The sequence below is a fragment of the Anguilla rostrata genome, chromosome 12, assembly GCF_018555375.3.
Source record: "Anguilla rostrata isolate EN2019 chromosome 12, ASM1855537v3, whole genome shotgun sequence".
In the NCBI taxonomy this organism is placed as follows: Eukaryota; Metazoa; Chordata; class Actinopteri; order Anguilliformes; family Anguillidae; genus Anguilla; species Anguilla rostrata.
The window spans coordinates 2,785,306-2,808,708 of record NC_057944.1 but is presented as its reverse complement, the minus strand read 5'-3'; the positions used below and the strand labels follow the sequence as shown (position 1 = coordinate 2,808,708).

At 44.8% G+C, this 23,403-nt stretch overlaps 1 long non-coding RNA gene across 1 annotated transcript in view; it reads left to right on the top strand.

Annotated features, from left to right (window-relative positions):
• The first annotated feature begins 10,134 nt into the window (after positions 1-10,134).
• The window catches only part of LOC135236264 (uncharacterized), a 33,977-nt gene continuing 20,708 nt past the window's right edge, over positions 10,135-23,403 (top strand). Inside the window, exon 1 of the long non-coding RNA XR_010324538.1 lies at positions 10,135-11,022. This is a non-coding gene — a long non-coding RNA (uncharacterized LOC135236264). The remainder of the gene's footprint in view (positions 11,023-23,403) is intronic.

Below are 23,403 nucleotides of genomic sequence, written 5' to 3'. Positions count from 1 at the left end.
GAAGCTTACAGTACAGCTGCTTTCATCTCCCACTGAGCGCTCTCCATGGCAACAGCAGCCTCATCGCACCGGGTCATAAAAATCCATAAATGAAAGGAAGCTCTTCGATCAGGGATATGGCGGAGGGGGCAAGATTGGTTTCTATGATTGAGAGGGCAGCCAGCGATGCATTAGTCCTGGTACATGCTCTGCGCAAGAAATGAAAATGCTAGATATAGACATACGCAAGCTCTTTGCTAGCATACCATACAAGTGTATACAAGCTTCTTTTAGGCCTGTTTGAGGATATATACTCCTAATCCACAAGGTGGCAGCCTAGGCCAATCTCATTTTTCAAAGCAGTTTACAATGGAAATGATCACTTCTCTTTTTGCTGTTGTTCGTTGAACAAGTTTGTGCATGTACACATGGAATTGAACCACACTTTTGTGTCGCATTACAGAATTTGGACTGCACATTTTGTTGCGTAAGAACGCGAGAAACGCCCTTTGCATTGCTCGTCGCATGCGTTCCTTGCAAAGAGCACGTAACAGGCCTTATTCTGATGGTGCGTTCGGCTTCAGGTAGTGCAGACTCCTCCTCCAAACAAGCTTGAAGCCTTGTGTGGCTGCTCTCGCCTTCGTATGCTGGTGTGATTGAGCCACAGCCATCTGGGACTGCATCGGGTGCGTTCCCACTGGGGCATAACCATTTAACATGGTCCCAAAGTTAGCACAGCAGGGACTGGAAGCCTCAAAAAAGATCCCCGTCTGCACGGTACTGCAATGGGTAGCACTTCCAGCAATACCCGGGTTTGAATCCCAGCTGGGGCCTTTGTGTGTGGAGTTTGCATGTTCTCCGTGTGTCTGCGTGGGTTTCCTTCAGGTACTCTGGTTTCCTACGTGAATGGTGCGTGTGCCCTGTGATAGATTGACAGCCTGACCAGGGTGTATTCCTGCCTCTCGCCCGATGCACGCTGGGCAAAGGCTCCAGTAGGCTGAGTAATGGATGGATGAACGGACAGAAGCTCTAATTCACAGTGATGTGGAAACGCGAATGCAGAAGTACAGCAGAGGCGATCAGTGTCGCAGTGGAAGGAGTCATTAAAAACCCACATCGTCATGGTAAATTCCATTGCTTGGTCGAAGGAGTTTGAAGATAAGTAGATTTCAGTAGGAACAGGATTCCTGAGTGTAGCGTTACACGTAGCAGGAGTAGAGGTATTTGATGTAGAAGAAACGCTCTGAGCTGAGGGTTTGTTGGACCAAGATGCAGTAGATTTGTATTTAATGGGGGGATGACTTGGCTGGCTAGATGTTTTCATTATTATTGTTATATCATTGTACACTTTTTCATCTTGTCCTTATATCTTCCTGTTCTGGTGTAATAAAGTGAATACAACCCCTCATTTCATTCGCATGACTGGTCCCCATCAATGTCAAGCTTAGGTCTGGATGTCGTATGGATTGCTTGCTTGGGCCTATCATAGGAGAAAAAGATAATTTCCCCTCATTGAAAAAAGATGTGTTCACTTGAGTATATCTCCAAAACACAAGTGTCATTTCAGGAATACAATCATACAGTACATATCTAATCTTACAATAGATTGCACTCAATCTGCAGCTTTAAGAGCTTTAAGTGTTCACCTAACTTGATATTTTCAGTTATGGTGCTGGTTGTTCCAATCATGCATGTTGTGCAAAAAAAATTCTATTTCTCATCAACTCAACTTTAAAAAAATTTTCTCATCTTCTCATTCACATTTTATAGGGGGAAAGTTTTTTTAAAATATCAGTAAGGAAAATCTCATTGCAGATTAGCTTAGACCTCAGACACTCTCTTTAGTCACTTAGGAAGGCCAGATGTGGCATGGAAGGTCTGTTATCCTGGTTTTAACTTTGACTTTGCACTTTAACACATTTTTCACCACACTGCAATTCAAAATGAAACAAAAATTCTGCCAAAGACATGGTCTCTTTTGAGATATCAAACAGCTCCCTACGACCTTTTCTCACTATCATACATACTGGTAAAATAACTCTACAACATGCAATGTATCGTAAATGAATTCATACCGCAAATTTATCCCAGAAAAAGGCATTTTGAAATAACTCCAGCTGTTGTATATATTCCCTGTATGTATAGGCAATGCTATTGTGAGAAAACAGGAATCCATACTGCTATTGGTTGGGGCCTGAGGGAGCACCATTAACGTTACTGCCAGGGTCAGAGGTCACGTATTAAAAGAGGCCTACACAACGCTACGTTTTACGTGGAGACCTAGAGGCAGGACTGTGAGCATCACGCGCTTCCTTCACTGCCCTCCGCCTCCCCCGAAATCAATAAGGTGTCACATCGTCTGGAGGGTACAGGAGTACAGGAGACATCCATCACAGCCGTAATGGACAACAAATGAATACACCCCATCGCTGTTGGTTACTCTAATCACTATCGACAGCCCTGACCATTCCACACAATTAATGCAGATTGCCCATTTTAAAGGCTTAGCCTACTGGCCGACACGCACCTCCGGGCGGGTCAATAGGCCGGATGCCGAGGGTAAATTCTGAGGGAACTCTGCAGAAATGTTCATACGCAATACGAAGGTATCAGAATGAAATGGGATACTCGCTTCCTCTCATGCACGGATCCGAAGTCTGAAGGTCACCCGGAGTGGGGGGGAGACACTCGAGGTAGCTGAGCATCTCTCCCCTGCATTATGACCACTCATCCAATGGTTTCACTGCTGCACAAATGAACATCGCGTTTCCGATTTCAATTCAGTCAATTTGCGGTGTTAATCCTTGTGCTGCGTGTCATGTAGGCTGTGATTCCATCTTATCTAGCCACAGTGGCGCTCGTTGTCTGACACTGTATGGGAAGAAAATCATTGGAAATCTGCCAAGGGAGCCCATGGTGGTGGAAGCCTACAGTCGGGTTAGCCTACAAAAATATGTCATCAGTGTACCGCTCTGTTGAATAACCATAGCAACAAACGATTGCATCTCTTTTGTTAAAAAGACAGTGTGTACCGCAGGTTTCCGTAGACAGTAGAAAAAGATACCCAGCACCGTTCTGTAACAGGGATAACTGCTTTCTGAGAAAACTCTGGTGCACACGACATTCTGAGGGGGTAAAGACGACTTTAGGGTGAACTTTGATCACCTTGGATTTCACCCAGATTATTCCACCATTAGACCTAATTAATTGTGATAAAATGGAAGTCAGTACCTCCTTAAAGGTGTGACACTGCATTTTAAATTAGGCCACTTGTTTGAATCCTCTCTGTGTGTCTGTTAGCATAGGTATGTGCATCACGCTGGAGAAATACAGCATCAAACAAACACTCACGGTATCGCCATAGTGCTTGATACTATGAGGAATCATATCAGATTTGATCCCAGCCCGTGGGGCTCATCCATACACTTCAGCTGGTGCCTTAACTGAGAGAGCCACCCGAACAGCCCCCGCCCTTTGGGTACTTTATTATTATTATTGCCAGTTTATTAAAGTGTTACAGAGAGTTCAGAGAGAGTGTCTGAACATCAACAGACACGATCAGCTTCGCGAGATCTATGGAAGATCAACTAAGACAAACTGGACGAGTTATGAATGAGGTTGCAGCCAGGCCATTAGGCTGTGCTGTGCTGCCTGAACGCAGTGGTGTTGGGAAAACAAGGGAGCACCTGCAGCATGCTGCCCGGTGTGCAAACGCAGCAAGCGTGCCGGTTTCAGAGCGCGCAGCCGCGTGCAGACGTCCCGCCCCCCGCAGTCCCCCCGCTGCACCTTTGCGTCCTCTGCGCAGGCCGGACGCGAGACCTTCTGCCCGCTCGCCAAGCTTTCTCATTACGCTCACAAAGAGGAGCGCCGCTCATGAGCGTCCTGGCTCTGCTGGCCGTGTACATTTTTTATCATCCCTGTGGCGGGCTCAGTCTCGCCCCCAAAGGGGAGGCTCGGTGTGCGCCCCGAGTTCCGCGGGAGGGCAAACAGATTTAAGCTGTGTCAGTGGCAGAGAGCGATACTCACCAGGTCACTGCTCCAGGGGACCTGGGCGCGCAGAACCTTCTAGAAGAAGCAGCAGGCCACAGCTGCGGACGGTGAACTGGTGCCAGACCTGCTCTGTGTGAGGGTACGCGGCCAGCACACGATGCTCCAGACACTGTATCGCTGCTCTGTCCATGCAGGAGACCCAGCACTGCGGGTGTGCCTGTTTCAAACCCACCCATGTCCTCTATCTCCACATAGTCCAATCATGTGTTTCCACAGGAGAGCCTATCCTCGCCACCTTAGATAGTTGAATGCCTTTAACTCCTTCATAGGAGCGTCTTATCTACGCCAGATTTCAAAGAGCGATTTAACTTCAGCTTCAAGAACTCTTCATGATAATGCTACCATATGCTACTATAATGTTCCCAGAGGTAAAATATAAATCTTCATGTTGAGTGTGTGTCTGTGTGTGAGAGTGTATGTATGTTGTGTGTGAGTGTGTGTGTGTGTGTTTGTTTGCACATTTGTAAACGTGTGTTTGTTTTTGTGTGCTGTCCCAATCACATTATTCCAAGAAGTAGTAGACAGGATACAAACTTGACCTGTGTCAATCAAATGCCCTTTTACACTGTTGAATTTTAGGCAGTCGAACCACAACAAAAATTCAATCTTTGTTCTGTGGTTTCCTTTTTGTACTATGTTTTATTTATTTATTTATTATTATTATTATTATTATTATTATTATTATTATTATTATCATTCAGTCTAATTAGTTTCATTTCATTACAGTGTTTTAATTATCCTCCCTGCTGCACAGGGTACGCTTGTGAAAGAGACCTTGATCTCAAGTTCATTTCCTGTATAAATATAAAGGGTTTAAAAAAGAAAAGTCAGCAACCTCTCTGAACACACGGTGTGAGATGAACCTCTCTGTGAGATGAGAACCGCTCAGAAATGGTATGGGATGCTGACCAATCATTCAGTATGTGCTCTTATGCTCTGTGACTACCACCAAAACATAGTCCAGCCACTATATAGTTACTGCTGTTCATAAAGAAAAAGTGCTTATGATTACACAAATTACTGAAATATCATTTTTACATGGATGGATGAGTTTGAGCGTGCAAGTGTGCGTGTGAGTGTGTGTGTGTGGGCGTATATGTGTGTGATTGTCTTTTGACTGCCTTTGGAGTCATGCATTTGTCACGGGGGCAACTACAGCTGTGCCAATGAAGGTGAAGGAAGCCATTATGAGGCTGAGAAATAAGAAAACATGTCATAGACATAAGCCAAATCTTAGGCTTACCAAAATCAACTGTTTGGAACATCATTAAGAAGAAAGAGAGCTCTGGAGAGCTCAGTCATTGCAAACGGTCTGGCAAACCAAGGAAGGTCTACAGTTGATGGACAAAGAATTCTCATCATAATGAAGTAAAACCCCCAAACACCAGGCTGACAGGTCAGAGACAGTCTTCAGGGGGCAGGCGTGGATGTGTCAGTGACTATTCTTCACTGAAGTCTTCATGAACAGAACTAGAAAGACTACACTGCAAGATGCAAACCACTAGTTAGCTGCAAAAACAGGATGGTCAGGTTACAGTTAGCTAATAATAAGTGCCTAAAAGAGCCTGCAGAATTGTGGGAAAAGGTCTTGTGGACAGATTAGTCCAAGATTCACTCGTATCAGAGTGATGGCCAGAGCAAAGGAACTACCCAAGATCCAAAGCACCCCCATCATCTGTGGAATGTGGTGGTGGGGTTGCTATGGTTTGGGCACGGCTGTCACAGGTACTGGTTCATTTCACTGATGATGTGATAACAGCAGCAGTATGAATTCTAATGTGTACAGAAGCATCTTTTCTGCTCAAGTTCAAGCAAAACCCTGCAAGCTCGCGCCTATCTAAGTCTTCTTCTTTGCCGTATTTCTTGCAGCTTTAGTGCCTATTTTACTTGCACTGCAAGCCAATGGTATTAGGCTAACTGTGGCTTTTAAAAAAACTAAATGTAGAAAAGATTTCAGTCAACTTAACTACCCCTCAATCTCCCTCCCACCCTCCATTTGCAAAATGATCGGATAGACTTCCAATAATTTGTTTAATTGTAATTAAAGCCAAAGGAGGCTGTTTTGAGGAAAGCTCTGTCTAAGATTGCTTTTCATTAATGGCAAAAAATCCAATATGTTGGTCTAATGGGTCTTTGAGGCAAATTTGTCCTTTGTGAAGAGGGATATCTACTGACATTGATTGCAAGTCTTTAGGTAAAACAGTGCAGGAGTCGCTGCTTAAAAATCATAATTTCAGGTGACTATTACAGCACCATCAAGTGGCTCATCGGAACCAAATTTGGGACTGTATTGTTGGGTGTCACCCTCTAGCAAAACCAAGTTTCATGAGAATCAGAAAAAGAGGATAAACTACTGAGCAAATAAATGAATAATAAATAAATAAATTAATGCACAGACAATTGGGAGAAAATGTAATATTTAATACCTTTTAAGAAGAGGGCTCAAATCCAAATTTGTATGCACAGTCAATGAAACTGGGAGAGCATTGGTGGCTCAGTGGTAGAGCTCTTGCTGCCATGCTGGAGGCCCGGGTTTGTTTCCCGGCCAATGCTCCAACCCAGCCACTGAGGATGCGCAAGCCAGTGCATTCGCAGTGCCGGTCCCAAGCCCAGATAAATGGGGAGGGTTGCGTCAGGAAGGGCATCCGGTGTAAAACATATGCCAAATCAAATACGTGGTTCGGATGATCTGCTGTGGCGACCCCTAATGGGAACAGCCGAGAGAGAGAGAGAGAGAGAGAGAGAGAGAGAGAATGAAACTGGGATCTCTGTTGATTCCAGCGCACCTGTATTGTATTACTGTGAGAACAGCAGATTTGACTACTGCATGGCTGTTTGACTCAAACAGGAAATCAAATGCGGATGGAATTAAGGAAGCCCTTCTCACATTCCCGCTGAAATCCCAGCACCACCTCCCCATCTCCATCTGTGACTCCTCTTCCAACACAGTGACCCCTCCCTTCCCTTTTCCGCGGTCTAACTCACATGTCATCAGCGGGCTTGCTTGTAATGCAGGAAGGGTGTCCCTAGAGGCTGTTGCCTAGCAACCGCCTGCTGCTTGATTATGGGTTAAGTCAGACGCAAGGAGATCCAGCCAGGGGTGGAGGAGGGGCTGTCTGTGTGTGTGTGTATGTGTGTGTGCACGCGTGCGCTTGTGTGCATGTTCATGTGTGTCTGTACGCATGTGTGTGTGTATGTTAGTGTGTGTGCACGCACGCGTGTGTGCATGTGTTAGTGTGTGTCTGTATGTGTGTGTGTGTGTGTTAGTGTTTGTGCATGCATGCGTGTGTGCATGTGTGTCCATTTCTGCTTTTTTTGTATGTTTGTTTAAGCATGCTTGTGTGTGGTGTGTCTGTTTCTGCGTGTTTGTGCGCGTGTGTCCGTCTGTTTCTATGTGTCTGTCAGTCTGCAGGGGGGAGCAGGGGAGAGCGTCCCTCACTGAGAGGACGCGTTTTAAGACCTCAGGGATTCTTTTCTTCATTGTTTCAGGGGAAAGAAAGGGAGACTGGACAGCTAATCCCACCATGACGTCACGCCCCCTCCTACGCCAACAGCTTCCAATTCTTTCTCTCCCTTCCTGAAGCCCCGTCTCTATCTTTAATGGAGCCATAACGTGTGAGAGTGGAAGGTGCCGCACTACCTGCTGTTGCTGCTCGTAATGGGCAGGGGGACGTGACTTCACTGGGTACAACATTTTTGCTGGGGGGTGCGGAGGCTCTTGATATAAATGCGAGGAGGAAGGAGCTCCGTCTGCGTGATTTAAGCGTAGAGGCGTAAGACGTCGTTAAACCGCGTATTCTTTGGCCTCTAACCGCACTGCGTGGATTCAGAAGCTGTCTTTTCACGGGCAAGCTTTTCATTTTCATTGCACGGCAACCGGAATGACAGCAACAAGGGCGGGTTACTCCCCGTGCATTAATGCTCATGAATCCACCTGGGGGGATTTGCCATTTACAGCCCTTTGCAATTGTCCGTCCTCTGTCCCCTTCCACTCTGTCCCCATCGTGGAAGGGGACAGAGATCATAAACGTGCTGTGTGGCGTCTGTCATTCAAGTTTGCTTGACATTTTGCGCTGCCCCCTTAACCAATAGAAGGCAGTGCAGCTTGACCAGGCAACATAAACACATATCTGCGGTCCGCTGCACCAGCCCTGCCCCACGTACCGGTGTCAACCGCTGGCAGACCCCCCTAGCCATGCCAATTCTCATGCTCTGCCATGGGTTAGGGTTAGGGTTAGGGTTAGGGTTAGTGCCAGATCACTTTTATAAAATATATATCTATATTATAATAATTCATCATAGAAAGGGAACGCAACAAATTTAAAAAGCAATGTTTGTAATAGATTGTGCAGTGTGTCCTTCCACTGAGTTCACCTGGTTACTGAGCAACAATAATTTCTTTTTTGGATCTATTTTACCTGGCTACATATAGTGTGTGTGTGTGTGTGTGTGTGTGTGTGGGCGTGTGTGTGTGGGTTTGTGTGTGTGTGTGCATGGGCGTGTGTGTGTGGGTGTGTGTGTGGGGCGTGTGTGTGTGTGTGTGTGTGATGGACATATGATAGGAAAAGCAACATGCTTGTGCATTTGCTATGAAAGAGGACACTCTCTGAAACACCTGCATCCCTGATGCTTGCTCTATCACAGGGATACCTTAAAGGCCCTTATTACCACGGTATTACTGTTTAAATTTAACACCGGGTCAAGTCCCATCTTAAACTAGGTGCAGAATGGAGAGGAAATGGCTTCCGAGGTATTTATAATTATCACTTACTTGTTGGAGAGCTTCAAGGTAACTGCTCAGCTTTCATAGCCATGTTGTGCCTGTAAGGTGCATAAGACAGCGGCTAGCATTAGCCTGTGCTGCAGCCACAGCTGTGCACTCAATCACATCTTTGCAGGCTCAACACTGGTCCACCGAACGGTACATCAAATGGATGGATTGAGCGAGCATGGCAATTATTAGACTGTCACATCCATGTTATGTAAGGATTTGCCGATTTGTGCTGCGCCTGTTGAGAACTGGTGCCAGTGAACTAATGGATTTTTGCTTGTGCTGTGTCCATTCAAATTGACTGCGTAGTTTTCACTATTTCTGACAAAACACCCGGTCTGTTTGCCTCTCCTTTCGTAGTGAAATGAATTTTTCTGGATTCTACATTTTGGAAAAGCATTTTGCCTTTTCCCTAAGTAAAACAATTTCCTTTTGCATACCTACTGATTGCCTAGAAGCTATAGACGTTTTTATATGATAACAACAGTCATTTATGAAGGCCAAGCCTTTATTATATCGAGCTTATAAATGCCATGCTAATAATGAGAGTCCTCACACAGAGTATCATTGGTCATTATGAAAATGACAGTCCGCACAATGAGCTCCCCTCTGTATGTGTGCACATGCACTTGGAAAAGCGATGCTGTTAGGTGATCGTTCGACCCGGCTGTTCAGAAAGGAGCGCTGCCACGCCTGTGCATCCGTGAGCTACGGGAACATGTGTAATTCATACGCCAGCTCCATGAATGAAATACAACCACAGCATGCCAGCCAGTGAGAGGCTGCTGTTCTAGGAGCTTCGAAGGGATGCGGGAGGGAGAGGGAGGGAGGGAGGGAGGGAGGGAGGGAGGGAGCAAGAGGGAGACATTCCGAGATACAGACAGAGAAAGAGAACAACAGCATAAGGAGAAATGAACGTGGGCTTCAGCACGAGTAGAGATTAAAGACGGAGAGAGGGAGGGGTCTTACGCTGAGGAGGAGTAGGAGTAAGAGAAGGAGGGAGAGAAGCGGACGAGTGCAGGCATAAGGCTAAGCCACACCTTCCCGCCCGTCTCTGGCCAGGGATGCGTGGAGGCTGACGGTCACCTGGGCAACGGCGGGGGGAGGCGGAGGGATGGGGCCGGCAGCAGCAGGTATCTGGCAGTCTCTCTCTCTCTCTCGGTGAAGAGGGAAGCGGGGGGCCAGGGACGTGCCGCCAATGAGCCAGAGCGCTAACCGCCGCCACTCGCCGGAGCTCGCCGGGATCACCGCGGGCGTCGCCAGGGACCCGAGGTCAGGCAGGGACTCGACCTGACCCCGGAGCCCGTCCCGGCCTCTCCCTCTGATCTCCCACCCACCCCCCCCCCACCTGAGTTTCCTCCACCTCCTGCTCTCTGGAGCAGACTCTAGTTATTCTCACGCTCCAGCTCTGCTTCGCGTGTACCGCTCACCACAGCCCCCCCTTCCCCTTCCCCCACCACCCAATTTTCCGAGCGTCTTCCCAGGTGACGGCAGCAGCAGCGGTGGCTGTGGAAAGCGCGAGGGAGGCTCCTGGGCATTTCTGAGGCGCGCGGGGAGACGTTGGAGTGCGTGACAGGCGGGGGACGAGTCCGGACCTCCTGGCGATGTGACGCGGAGAGGAGCCGTTAACATCGCCCGCCACCGGCACAGAGGGAGGGACCATGCCCCGCTCGAATCCGCGGCGACGCCAGGACCGTGCGAGCGGCGCTCCCGACGCGAGACTCCTGATTAAAAATTCACCCTGCCAGGCATGTTCCAGAGACCGACACCAGCCACCGGCTCCCAGCGCGGTGAAAACAAACTGAACGCAGCCGGGTCCCCGGGGGGCCACAGGAAACCAGGACTACTCCTGCAGTCGCGACAAAAACGTGCAAGGGCTGAGAGCGTTTCCATGGGAGACGCCATGCACTGAAACGTCCTGTTGCTGCGAAAAAAAAAAAAACTGCACATTTTCATTTTGAGATAAAAACAGTACAAGTCGAACCCCTACGGATACACAGACCCCAGGATACCCTGCCAGGTGTCTTCTTACTACAGACGGAAGGAGGAGGGAATCGAGCAGAAGAGGCACTTAAATACCCAGGGGGAGAAGGGACAGTGGTGTGCAGGGGTTGGGGAGGGGGGGTGGGGGGGGGATTGTTCTGAGGCGGCATACATGGAGTGGGATCTGGAATAGAGAAGAGAGAAAGAGAATCTCTGCTCCTCTCCTGGTGCAATGTGTGGTAAGTACTAGTGTGTGTCTGCGTGTGTGTGTGTGTGCGTGAGTATGTGTATGTGTGTATTGTGTGTGTGTGTGTGTGTGTGTTTGTGTTTGTGTGAGTGTGTGTGTGTTTGTGTACATGTGTGTGTTTGTGTGCATGTGTTTGTTCGTGTGAATGTATTGTGTGTGTGTGTGTGTGTGTGTGTATGCAAAGATTCCTAAGGCAGTCCCCGTCACAATTAAGTCTCAATGTGCCTTTGTGAGCACAGAATATGAAAATTGTGTGTGTGTGTGGGTGTTTGTGTGCGTGCGTGTATGTGTGTGTGTTTGTGTGAATGTGAATGTGTGTGTGTTTCTTGGTTGCATATTAATTTATTCTTAATCATGCACCTCCTGTCTGCAAAGCAAATGTTCCATATGTGAATTTAAAGGTATTGATTGATTGATTGATTGATTGACTGATTGATTGACCATATATGATCAAATACAGTATATACTGACCAAATATCAAAGCATATGGAAGTTCTTGTCCAGTCAATGGAATGAACGCTATAGGCTATTTCTGAAAATCCTGTATATCAGAAAGGTACAGGTAGGAAGTGCAGAGGTAATTATCACTAGAGAACATTGTGGTTGTGAGCAGTGAGGATGGAAGGATGAGGTAATGATGTGGGGAGAGGTAGGCACTGAGGGGCCATTCCTATCTTACACGTGTCCGTTCTGGGGTGGGCCGTCCCAGAAAATGAGCAGCGTGTTCTGATTGGTCGACCCGTAACGCAAAGTGACCGAAGCGAAGCAGCCGCTCGGTTGGCTTGTTTTGGAAGTGTCTGGTCGTCTGAATGGTCGTCTGAGTGCCTATAAGATGTTCTGGTCAGTGTTCCACTGAACGTTGTTCTGGTCGTCAGACTCAGTGTTCCTCTGAATGTTGTTTTGGTCATTGGTCTCAGTGTTCCTCTAAATATTGTTCCGGTCGTTGGTCTCAGTGTTCCTCTGAACGTTGTTCTGGTCATTGGTCTTAGTGTTCCTCTAAATGTTGTTCTGGTCATTGGTCTCAGTGTTCCTCTGAACGTTGTTCTGGTCATTGGTCTCAGTGTTCCTCTAAATGTTGTTCTGGTCGTTGGTCTCAGTGTTCCTCTGAATGTTGTTCTGGTCGTTAGACTGAGTGTTCCTCTAAATGTTGTTCTGGTCATTGGTCTCAGTGTTCCTCTAAATGTTGTTCTGGTCGTCGGACTGAGTGTTCCTCTAAATGTTGTTCTGGTCATTGGTCTCAGTGTTCCTCTGAAAGTTGTTCTGGTCGTCGGACTCAGTGTTCCTCTAAATGTTGTTCTGGTCGTCGGACTCTGTGCTCCTCTGAATGTTGTTCTGGTCGTCGGACTCAGTGCTCCTCTGAACGTTGTTCTGGTCGTCGGACTCAGTGTTCCTCTGAATGTTGTTCTGGTTGGCTTGTTTTGCAAGTGTCTGGTAGTTGGACTCAGTGTTCCTCTAAATGTTGTTCTGGTTGGCTTGTTTTGCAAGTGTCTGGTAGTTGGACTCAGTGTTCCTCTGAATGTTGTTCTGGTTGGCTTGTTTTGCAAGTGTCTGGTAGTTGGACTCAGTGTTCCTCTAAATGTTGTTCTGGTTGGCTTGTTTTGCAAGTGTCTGGTAGTTGGACTCAGTGTTCCTCTGAATGTTGTTCTAAATTGGCTGCGCCTCAGCGGATTACCCAGGTTTCTGAAATTCACCAGCGCTCTCTCAGCTGGGGTGTGCAAGTGGACCTGTCCAATGAGGGGGAGCAGGACGAATGACGAGTATGTGTGCTCTGCAGGCCCTGTAAGCCCAGACCTGAAGGGGGTGGGGCCAGGGGGGGTCAATAAGCTATCCAGCTAAAATGAAGACTTTATTCCTATTTATAATTTAACCTTGGGGTGTCATTCATGTTGCATGGCTTTTGTTTCATTAAGATGAAATAGGTGCATGGTAACATCCCTGGGCTTCCATGGACAGAATAACTCAAATGTATAACGTGATATGTAATGATATGATATGATATTATAAGAATCTAGGGAATTCCACATTGAGCTTTAAAAATCTGTGTTCTATATGGAAAGCACAGAACCTTCCTCCTCCAGCCAATGGAACAAGCTGTCCCAGACACCAGCCATAGCTTACTGTAAGAGATGGGAATAAATTAACGAACCTGTGTCATACAGGTTATGAATAGCAGGATCTAAAATACCAGGAGACATGTATGTTCATGTGCCATGTATCCTCAGTAGTAACTGCAGTGCCTATAAATTGAATACAAAGCTACACTATTGAACCATAAGAATAAAACAAGATAATGGGTTTCGAGTATATAATCTTGATTGGTCCATTTCCGTAGACTAATTTTTGCCTCTTGTTTTTTTCTCTCATTTACGGACCGCCATGGACAGGCAGTCCCTGCAGCAGGCTTCCCTTGTTTCCTGATTATGCCGGTACATCCCTTCAGAAGAGAACACTTTGCAAAAAGTAACCACAGACCATAAACTTCATTATTATGCAGTGAAATTGTCATTGTGCGCAATTTGACATGATATTGAATAGACTTTTATTCCAGGAAAGGTTTGCTTTTTCAGACAGGATTTTGTTTTTCTCAGTTGGCTTGTTAACACAGTGTTTATCCGTTTACAATGTGGATTATGTTTCTAGGTAAGCATGGCTAGCTCTTAGTGTTTCAGTGATGTAGCATTTATACTCACTGGTCTGGGAATTCTGTTGCTCTGTATAACGGCATCAGCTGAACATAATATAATTTATATTTAATTAATCACAGGCTAGTCTGTGATTAATCATGATGAATTACAAGATCAAAAAGTATTAAGGTTTACCTCCAATAATTCAAAATTTGCCTCTATTCTGATTGAATGCAGTTGTTTTTTGGGGGGGAAGGACTGAGGCATTGTTCTTGAAGTGGGCCAGTGCTCTCCCTGGTGCACAGTACACAGTACCGGAACTACTTTTTGCTCTTTTGAGTACTGACTTATTTTAAACTCTGGGTACCCTTGTCTGCCTCTGTCAGTGCTTGTATTGGGCTGATACTCACTTGATTTTTGCCCACATGGACATCGTCACTTGCATTCTGCCACTTGGTACTGGATCTAGGTACACAAGCTAAAGTTATTTACCTCAATAAGACTATCAGTTATAGACTGCCAGTTTGTATCTGAAAACATTTACTATTAAAGGGAGTTCTTATTGCGCTGGCTAAGAGATTAGCATTCTGATGCTTCCTGATACATTTACAGAATTTAGAATTCTGAGAGTATCTACTAGAGGTGCTTTCCAAACTTCTTGTACAACTGCAGATTAGCTCTTGTGAAATGACTTGTACTTTATTGACCCAACAGTATATTTTTGTAAACAGAATGTGTCTCTTCAACGTTAGCATAGCTGAAAAATGGGATATTCTAGAGCGGACTGTAGGCTGCACCATGCTGGGACCTTTAGATTTTGCTCATATGAATACTGCCACTTATATTTTTCCACTTCAAGCACTGTGCTTCACTCGACTATGAAAGGACGTAGGGGGGCCGCATATGCAAGGGGTGGGGGGGGCAGGACCGAGTTTGAGAACCATTGTTCAAGGGAACCACTGCACATTGATCCCAGATGTGTGTCATTGTTTTTCCACTGTATGTCATTCTGGAGAAGAAGGACTGCTAAATGCCTGTAATGTAAATACATCCCTGTGTAGCTGCTATTTTTTAAAATCAGAATTTACCTATATTCACTGGTGCTTTTACAGTCCCCTCTGCAGCCTAAATCCAGCTCTCCCCAAAAAGTGTCGTCCTAATGAGGCAGCCAATGTCTCCCCAAGCCCCAGAGAGAGAGGAGAGGAGAGGAGAAGGGGCAGAAACAGTCCCCAGACATCACATAAAGACATCCTCAGAAAGGAGGTCAGAGTCTGAACAGTGGCAGGAGGTAAAATAGGACGGAGAGGTCGTCTGTCGGACAGGTGAATCTGTGTCAGTGTGCCCGCACGGCCAGACCATCATAAGTCACGGGGGGAGGGGGGGAGAGCGAGCGCAGGAGGGTTTGACAGTTTTCACTCCAAGGTCTTCCTTCCCAGGGGGCAAAAACCTCAATATAGACCTCTAGAGGGGTGGAAATCTAGGCTGAGAGACGTTTTGGCATAGACGGACTAGGTTAACCCCTTATATAGGTCATATCAGCTTTTACCCGGATATAGCCGGTCTATGTCCTAGTTGGCTAGAAAACTTACTTTTCAACTGAGCGTAGACCGGTGTTTCACTGACTTTTCGGTTACTTTTCACCACAAAAATGCTTGGTTGCCCGCCACCCGTCCGGGCCTGGTACATAATGACTCAGCCGTCCATGCTACAATCATTCCCTCCCTCGCTGAGGAACATCTGCGCTTCTCTGGGCTCCTGCCAGAACACAGGCATCTCCCCATATGGCAGCTCCAGGCACGACCTAGGCCAGTGGGTAGATGCAGTAGATTTGGTTGCATCTGCTGTGTATTACAGCATAGCTTCCTGTGTGATATGGTGTTCTGAGTAGATGCACTACCAATAATACCACAGATGCACGTACATTCGCTTTTAATATGTAACAATCCCTATCACTTCTCTCTCTGTCACTCATACACACAAAAACACACACTCTATGTTTTAATCACCAAATACACTCCCCTATTTGAGGATAAATTAGTCAATCAATCATCATTCTACCAATGCAGAGAGTCAGCATCAATTGCTAATCTTCAGCTGCATTCAATATCACGATATCTGATTATGTTGAGCTTTGGGTAGTACTCTGTTAAAAAAGTCAATGCTCTTGGTATGATCCCAACTCAAGCAAGACTGAGTTTTTACAGCGTGGCTTCTACAAGAGAAGGTCCAGGTCTCGGTCTGCACCAGCAGACAAAGCCATGACAAAACATGCATTTCCAGTGGTGATTGGGTACCTTCTGGTGCCGTCCCCCTTTGTTCTGGAACTTTCCACACAGTCCAGAATGTGGAAATCCAGGAATACAAACAGCCTGTCATTGCTTCGCCCATTGCTGTCACCGCTGTTTAGCTGATCATAATCTTCAACTTCCATTTGGAATCTTAGGAAGCAACCACAACCACCCACAAAAGGTGCACGTTCTGTCATTAAACCTGCCAAATGTATCTCAGCTTATTGTGTCAGAGGAGTGAAATAGTGATTTCACACAAAATGTAAAGCTATTCATTTAAAGGGCTTCTCCTTTTAGACCGGATACACTGACACCAGGACAGAAAGCTAGTGAGACCGATATTAAAAAGACGACGTAGCCAGTATGATAGCATAAAGGTAAGGAGAGGTGTGTTAAGAGATTTGATTGTCGTTTGCGGAGCAGCAGTGAAACAGATTCCCCCAGGGTAAACTGAATGAGATGACGAATCCGCTTTGTGGCGTACATTTGTTTTCAGCCATTAGTCACATTTTAATTTAGAAAACCAGGGAAAGCCTGCTTTAATCTCCCCTAACGTGCTTCAAACTTCTGATGTGGGGAATACTGTAGGTATAAAGAGTACATGCAAACATAAGCATCTCTGTTCAATCAGATGAACAGGCTGGAGGCATCCAGCATAATCCATTCTCATGAGTGTTGCCTTATGAGCCTGCTGCAGATTCATTATGCACAGAATAAATGTCATGATGTACGTAGCGCCAATTAAACGCATTACAAGAAAACTGTGAGAAACAGAGATCAAAAAGTAATTTTGATTAACTACAGAGACAATGTATACATTTTTTACATGTCAAATGTTGCTGACTGCTCACACTTGCCATGTGAAAATGCAGTGGCTCCACTGAAGCATGTTAGCTCGGAACACATTTTATTGCTTGCAATACTGAACAATGATTGCAAGCAACGTAGGTATTGGAACAATATATAGTTGCTAGATTTATTTTTAGTTCATCTACAAGGACACAACAGTCAGAACTCTAAATCACCATTTAGCCTGTTCTGGGGCCTTCAAAGGTCTAGGCCAGATCAGCCTCGAAATAAGAGACAGAGAGCAGGATCCGGGGGGTAGCCATTGGACGTATAAACGTGTGTGTGTGTGTGTGTGTGAGTGAGTGTGTGTGTGTTAATAAGTTTCCCTTATTACACAATGGCATACCTCATACTTTTAGAATTCCATACCTTATAATTGGTTAATACACCTGTGTTAATACAGGGCCCTATGTTGGACGTTCTGGGTTGAGCCTGTCATGACCCCTGTCGTAAGTTTGTCGTTGTTACGTATTTCGTCCTTTCGGTTCGTCAACTGATTGGTCGTTTTCGTCTGCAGTTACTCGGCTTGAAAAAGCCGCCGTTTGCCAATTACCAGTTGAGAGTAGCTCTTCAAACTTGTACTTAGTGTGTTGTGTATAGTGATTGCTTTGTTTGGCTTTGCTCTTTTTTGGTTTGATTCCGATTCACTTCTAGCCCTTCTGGTTTGTTTGCTGATTTGATCTTGTGTATGACCACTGACTTGTTCCCTTCGACTCCGATTCTTGCCTTTGCCCTTCTAGTTGTTTATCCCATGATTTTGTGTGTATGACCATTTGCTCTTGTATTCAATTCCGATTCTCGCTAAACTGCTTTTACTTTGTTTGCAGATTGGATTTTGTGTTTAATCATTGGCTCATTCTTGACCACGACTCTCATGTTTCCCTCTGCTCTCCGTATAGTGCTACAGTTAATTAGTGTGTTCCCAGCTGGACTACTTTCCTTCCTTCCATTGGGACACAATTTTGTTATTTTTCCTTTATTATTTTTGGACGTTCTCTGGGTGGAGTTTTAACTCAATGGTGGGGGCCGCCCCATGCCCAGTACCCTTCGAAGACTAGCCAGCAACCAGTTAGATTTGGAAAGGCAGATAGGGCCTGGAGTTACTGGTCGGTTTTCTGTACATTTCCCTAATCCATTCCCAGTGGTTAAATTGGGGGTGGAAGCGGGTGGACGGCGTCCACCCACCTTTGGTAAATAAGTAAATAATTTTGACCGGCAGTTTTACAAATGACTATGACAATTCAGTCCATTTTTCGTATGCTCCAGTCCGTGTGTTCCCTCTAGCCAGTTACTCGCTCAACCAATCAAAAATCCGAAGAAAAAAAACTCAGGAAGAACAGTCGTTTATATAGACAGGCACAGAAAGAAAAATATCGTTGATTGTCTTGATTGTTCGGAAGCGGACGCGGTAGGTAATTTTATTAACATGTAATTTCATCTATGCAACACTTTAAAGACAGATGAATAAACAGCTCCCACGAACGCCGGCTATTATTAACAGCAACTTTGATTGCTTGAGCAAAATCAGCTGGTTGCTGGTCAGCAGCTAAAATAGGATTGAATATTTAACGTTTTATTCAGCGGCGACTGGTGAGCTGAAAATTGGTGGGGCACAAAACTTTCCTTTAAACTAATCATCGATCTCAACCTGTTTTCATTAGTAATTTTCCTTTATTATCAAGCGTGCCAACGATCGGACTAATCAAATGGCAAGTAGCCTAACACACAGCGTCTTCATACCGTGTTAGGGGGATTAAATCATAAATTCAATTTATCCATTAAAAATCTGTTTTAATCACCAAGTAGTCTACACTTAACAAACAAGATACACCAGTCTGTTATCTACCGTGTTAGCTTTCAGAATAACCAGCGAAAACAAAACTTGCACTTCAATTTTGTTTACAATCTACACACTGCAGATATGCCATGAATACGAGTGCGGAGAAAGAAGTGCATGTATCCGCAAATAATGTTGATTACAAATGTGCACAATTTTGTATGGCAAATTAAAATAAATGTAGGCTATAAGGTCTAGGCTTGTCATGGTTCTGTGTTTTCCTGTCTGTGTTTCCCTTGTTGGGCGGCACTTCTGTTTTGTGTCCTGCTCCCCCCTGTTAATTGTATTATTGTTGTCTCGTTATTCTATCATTGTTCCCACCTGTGTCTTGTTATCCCCTCCTTTTCTGGGTTGATTGTTTTTTGAGTTCACCTGTGTCTTGTTACCCCCTGTCTATTTAAGTTCTTTGTTCCCTTGACTCAGGTGCTGGTTCCTTGTGTTTGTTTGACTTACATGTATCTGCCTGCCTGTGTTTGTTTCCTACTTGTGTTTGATCTGTTTGAATGTACCTGCCCTTGTACTCTGCCTGCCTGTGTTCTGTTTTATTAGATATTTTTTGAGTTCGTGTTTTTGCCCATCGTGGCCTTTTCTGTTCCCTGCTTGTTTGCCTGTCGTGTAAGTAAAGTCTTTGTTAATTTTCCCTTTTTGAGTTTGTGTTTTTTTTTTTCCCTCTGCGTTTGGGTCCCCCCTACCCGTTACGTGACAAGGCTACTCGCTAAAACTGCCTATTTGGGGAGAGCTGGCTATATATGATAGTATTGAGTAGCCTATTTTGTGGATTAATTGTATTGATACTCAAGGAATATCAGGGGAACATTCCGCCACTGCTTAGTGATTAAAACAGATTTTTCTAAATCGTATTTAGGCTATCATTTAATCTCCCTAGCACAATGTGAAGAAGCTGTGTGTCCCTTTCCAACCGATTAGTCAGATCGTTTGCATGCTTGTATGTGCACAATACATTAAAGATACAACTATTTTGAGCTGAGACATTCATTGGTTTGTACCTTTTTTCACCCACCTCCCACAGGGTCCACCCGCCTCCCAAATCCCAATTTAACCCCTGCCCATTCCCCACTCATTTCCATTATTATTCATCCTGTTACAGTCTGATCTTCAGTGAGGTTTGGTCAGGTTTCTTCAGAGCAACATAGTTCAACTACTTGAAATCAGAATTCTGTACGTCTGTACAGAAGTGAAATAACATCAACAATGGTTCGGAAATAAACAATATATATTTACTGGCTATGATAACGAATACATGAATAAGCTGAAAACTGAAAACAATTATTTGCATAATACAAGGAATAATATATGATTTGTAATCAGAGGAAATGATAATTATGCAATGGTTAAATATTGAAGTTAACAGTAACTTAACAAATGTTAATTTGTGTGATGGGTTAGTGACGCGCTACTCTATATTACGGGGTTAATTTGTTTAATCAGTCTCATAATATGAAATTTTATCAATGTAAAACAACAAGGACAGGGAATTTGCTATTCCAGACAAACATACGCAAAGCAAACCAAACACAACAAACAGCAGTTAATTGCCAGCTGTTCAAATGGCTTTGTCGGTTAACTTATCACTTATGGTGGCGCCTGGCAGAGATCTGCATTCTACTGAGTGCACTCTTCTAGTTCTGAAATGTGTTTGTCTCATTCTTTTCTGTGTGGGAAAGGGTGGGCGTGGCTACAGAGCCTGTGATTTGGGATCAGATTCCAACAAAGTGTTGCTAGTTTGCTGCAATGGCAGATACTAAGAAGCCTAGATACAGCGAAGCAAAAAGACAAGCCGGCAGGACTCATTCAAAAACTAGAGTCAAACTTGGAATTGCTTTCTTTGGTGATGTCAGCTGGAGTTTGCCAAGGGGATGAAAAGCAACATGGAGTTGGCATTTTTTTTTCTGTTGGACCTGTAAGTAACATTACTTTTAGCTAGTTATCTTATGCAGCTAGATGACCATGGTTGGTTAGTATTCGTATCTAATTCTGTTCTTCTCAAATTCTGTTCTTCCCCCCAATGGGAAGAGCTGTTACTGTTTGTAGTTTGCAACTTAGCTAGCTCGGTAATTCACCTGCCTGGGAAATGAATGAATGGCGAAATGAATTTGATACTGCATGCTTGCTATCTAGCTAACTTTACATGTAGCCAACTTTACTAACAAAGCTGAAAAGGCAATGGATAACTTTATGATATAGTCATTCACTTTACAAGTATATTAGCTAGCTATGATGGACCTTTGGCCTGCTAATGTTACTTAATCCACACGCAATTCTGTGTTTACATCCCAATTCTAACTAAATGTCCAGGGGGGTAATTCAGGAAGCAGGATTACGGAGTTAGCTGGATAACTGCATGGAGTAAAACCCAGAACAGCTCTTTTTCAGTCCATGTTCCATGGGGACGGTGTTGAGTTTTACAAAATGCAGTTATGGTAAATGGACTGCATTTATATAGCGCTTTTATCCAAAGCGCTTTACAATTGATGCCTCTCATTCACCCATTCACACACACACCAACGGTGAAAGGCTGCCATGCAAGGTACCACTCAGCTCATTGGGGTTAGGTGTCTTGCTCAGGGACACGTCGACACACCCAGGGCAGGGGATCGAACCGGCAACCCTCCGACAGCCAGACAACCACTATTACCTCCTGAGCTATGTCGCCCAATGCATTTTAGAAATAATTTAAAACTCTGTCTAGATTGGCTGTGATTAAAGTTTGAAAATTAATGGAATATTATAATAAAACAAATATTATAATACATTTTATGAATACATTAAACTTCACAATAAATAATACATTTTAGAAGTAGCTTAACCTTTAAAACTCCCTTTAAAGGACAGACAGCATGGAACAGGCGAGTGTCTTAAGTATCTTTCTTCTGGCATAGGGCGTTTGATGGTACTGGCTCTCTGGCAGTGTTGGGACAGTGAAGGCCAGGGGTGCAGGTTGCTCAGCTTATTTTGTTCTCTATAAAAAGTATTGCACGGATGTGTTCAAGATGCTCGAGGGGCTTCCAGTTGGTCTGTCCTTCTTATTGTTGTTGTTGATTAGCCTTCCAGCTGCACAATCTCTTTATGGTGTTACTGGAGTCCAGTAGTAAATTATTGCACTTTACAATGGTCATTCTCTTTTGGCATCAAGATGATGAATCCACTGAGCTGGCTTTCTTTCCATCTGAGTTCCATCTGCATGCCAAAAAATGGCTGAAGCATCCCGAGTCCTCTGTGCACTGCCTGCACTATCATCTAGTATCAGTATAACAATGGTCAACACGAGTGGTACCATAAGTAACCAGTAGTGATGTCTCGTGTTGTAGTCTTGTCTTGGTGCAGCCCGGTCCCATATCTTCCCATCCGATTTGACCAGTAGTTAAAGATTTCCGAAATGGACTTCACAGCTATACGATGCCTCAGTGCTGTTAGAGATGCCCAAACTCTTTCTCAACTGGCAGGTCCTATCCCTGTTTGGTCTGATCCCAGAGGATAAAAGGACATCTTCTTCAGTGATGATGTCATCATCCCGATAAACGTCCACCGTTGTGTCACTGCAATGAAATCCTGAAACTAGGCAGGTCAGAATAATCTTCCCAGGGTTCAGGGATCTCTTAGCGAATACGGCAACCGTGGGCTGAGCTGTCTCTTGGCTCTCCTTTGCATCAAAGGACAAACTTGTCTTCAGGTGATACACACAGATGTAATCAATGTAGTCCTTAGTTTTCATGGTGATGTCTTAGTCTCTGTTCCACTTCCTTGTAATGGGGACTGCAGATCCTGTTGAAGCCACCCACTGAAGCCTGCTGAGGTTGAAGGACAGGAAGTCTTCTCCGTTCCATCCGTACTGAGCAAAGGCCCTCGTAAGTCTTAGACCAGAGTCAGGGTTTTGCTCAATCTCACAGCCAAACCTCCCCTGCAGGATGGCAGCACCAGTCATGTTAAGTCCTGTGTACTTGTTTAAGATATCAGTTCTGCCTCTGTTCCAGTGCTCCATATTAATTTGTTTGACAGACTTCCACAGAGAGCGGCCTCGCTTTTCACGCATCCATGCCATTGCTGTTGTAGGAGTCGACTGGTTTTCCATCAAGCCACAGAACAGAAGTAAACTCATCAGTAGTCACTGTAGTGTAGGTACCTAAAAGGGAGTGACTAACTGCCTGAGTGTGCCAAACGAGCCACGAACCCAATAATATAAATAAATATATTTTTAAAAATAAACATCAGGCTACGTCCTCGCAATCAGCTGCTCAACAAACTTAGAAGGAGTGGTCCACTATCGTCACGACATACTCAGTAATCCTGCTGCGGGCCTATCCTATCTAATCTATGGGAGCTATCCTATTTGATTGATATTCTTGCTTGAGAGAATTTTTCCCTGCAAAACATCAGATTTTGCTCAGTAAAAATTGATTTGAACTAGGGTATAGTTTTGCTGTAGATGCAAGATACTCTTCTAACAGTAGTGAAAACTGTAAAATTCAAAGCCAGATACAGTAGTTGTAGGCAAGATGAAAATGAAATAAAACTTCTGCAGATGCAAAAGTTTTACATATAAAACTAATCAGATTGTCATTTTCTAGGCAGTGGTTCTTGCTACTCTAGCAGAACATTCACTCCCTTTCACCATGGCAACAGTGATCATGGAGCTAGCCCAGGCTCTGACTGCAGACAGAGCAGCACTGAGTGGAATGAAGCTGCTGCACACATCAGCAGCTTGCAAAATACTGCACAGACTGGGGTGTACATTTTCAGAGTGGACCTTCAGTAAT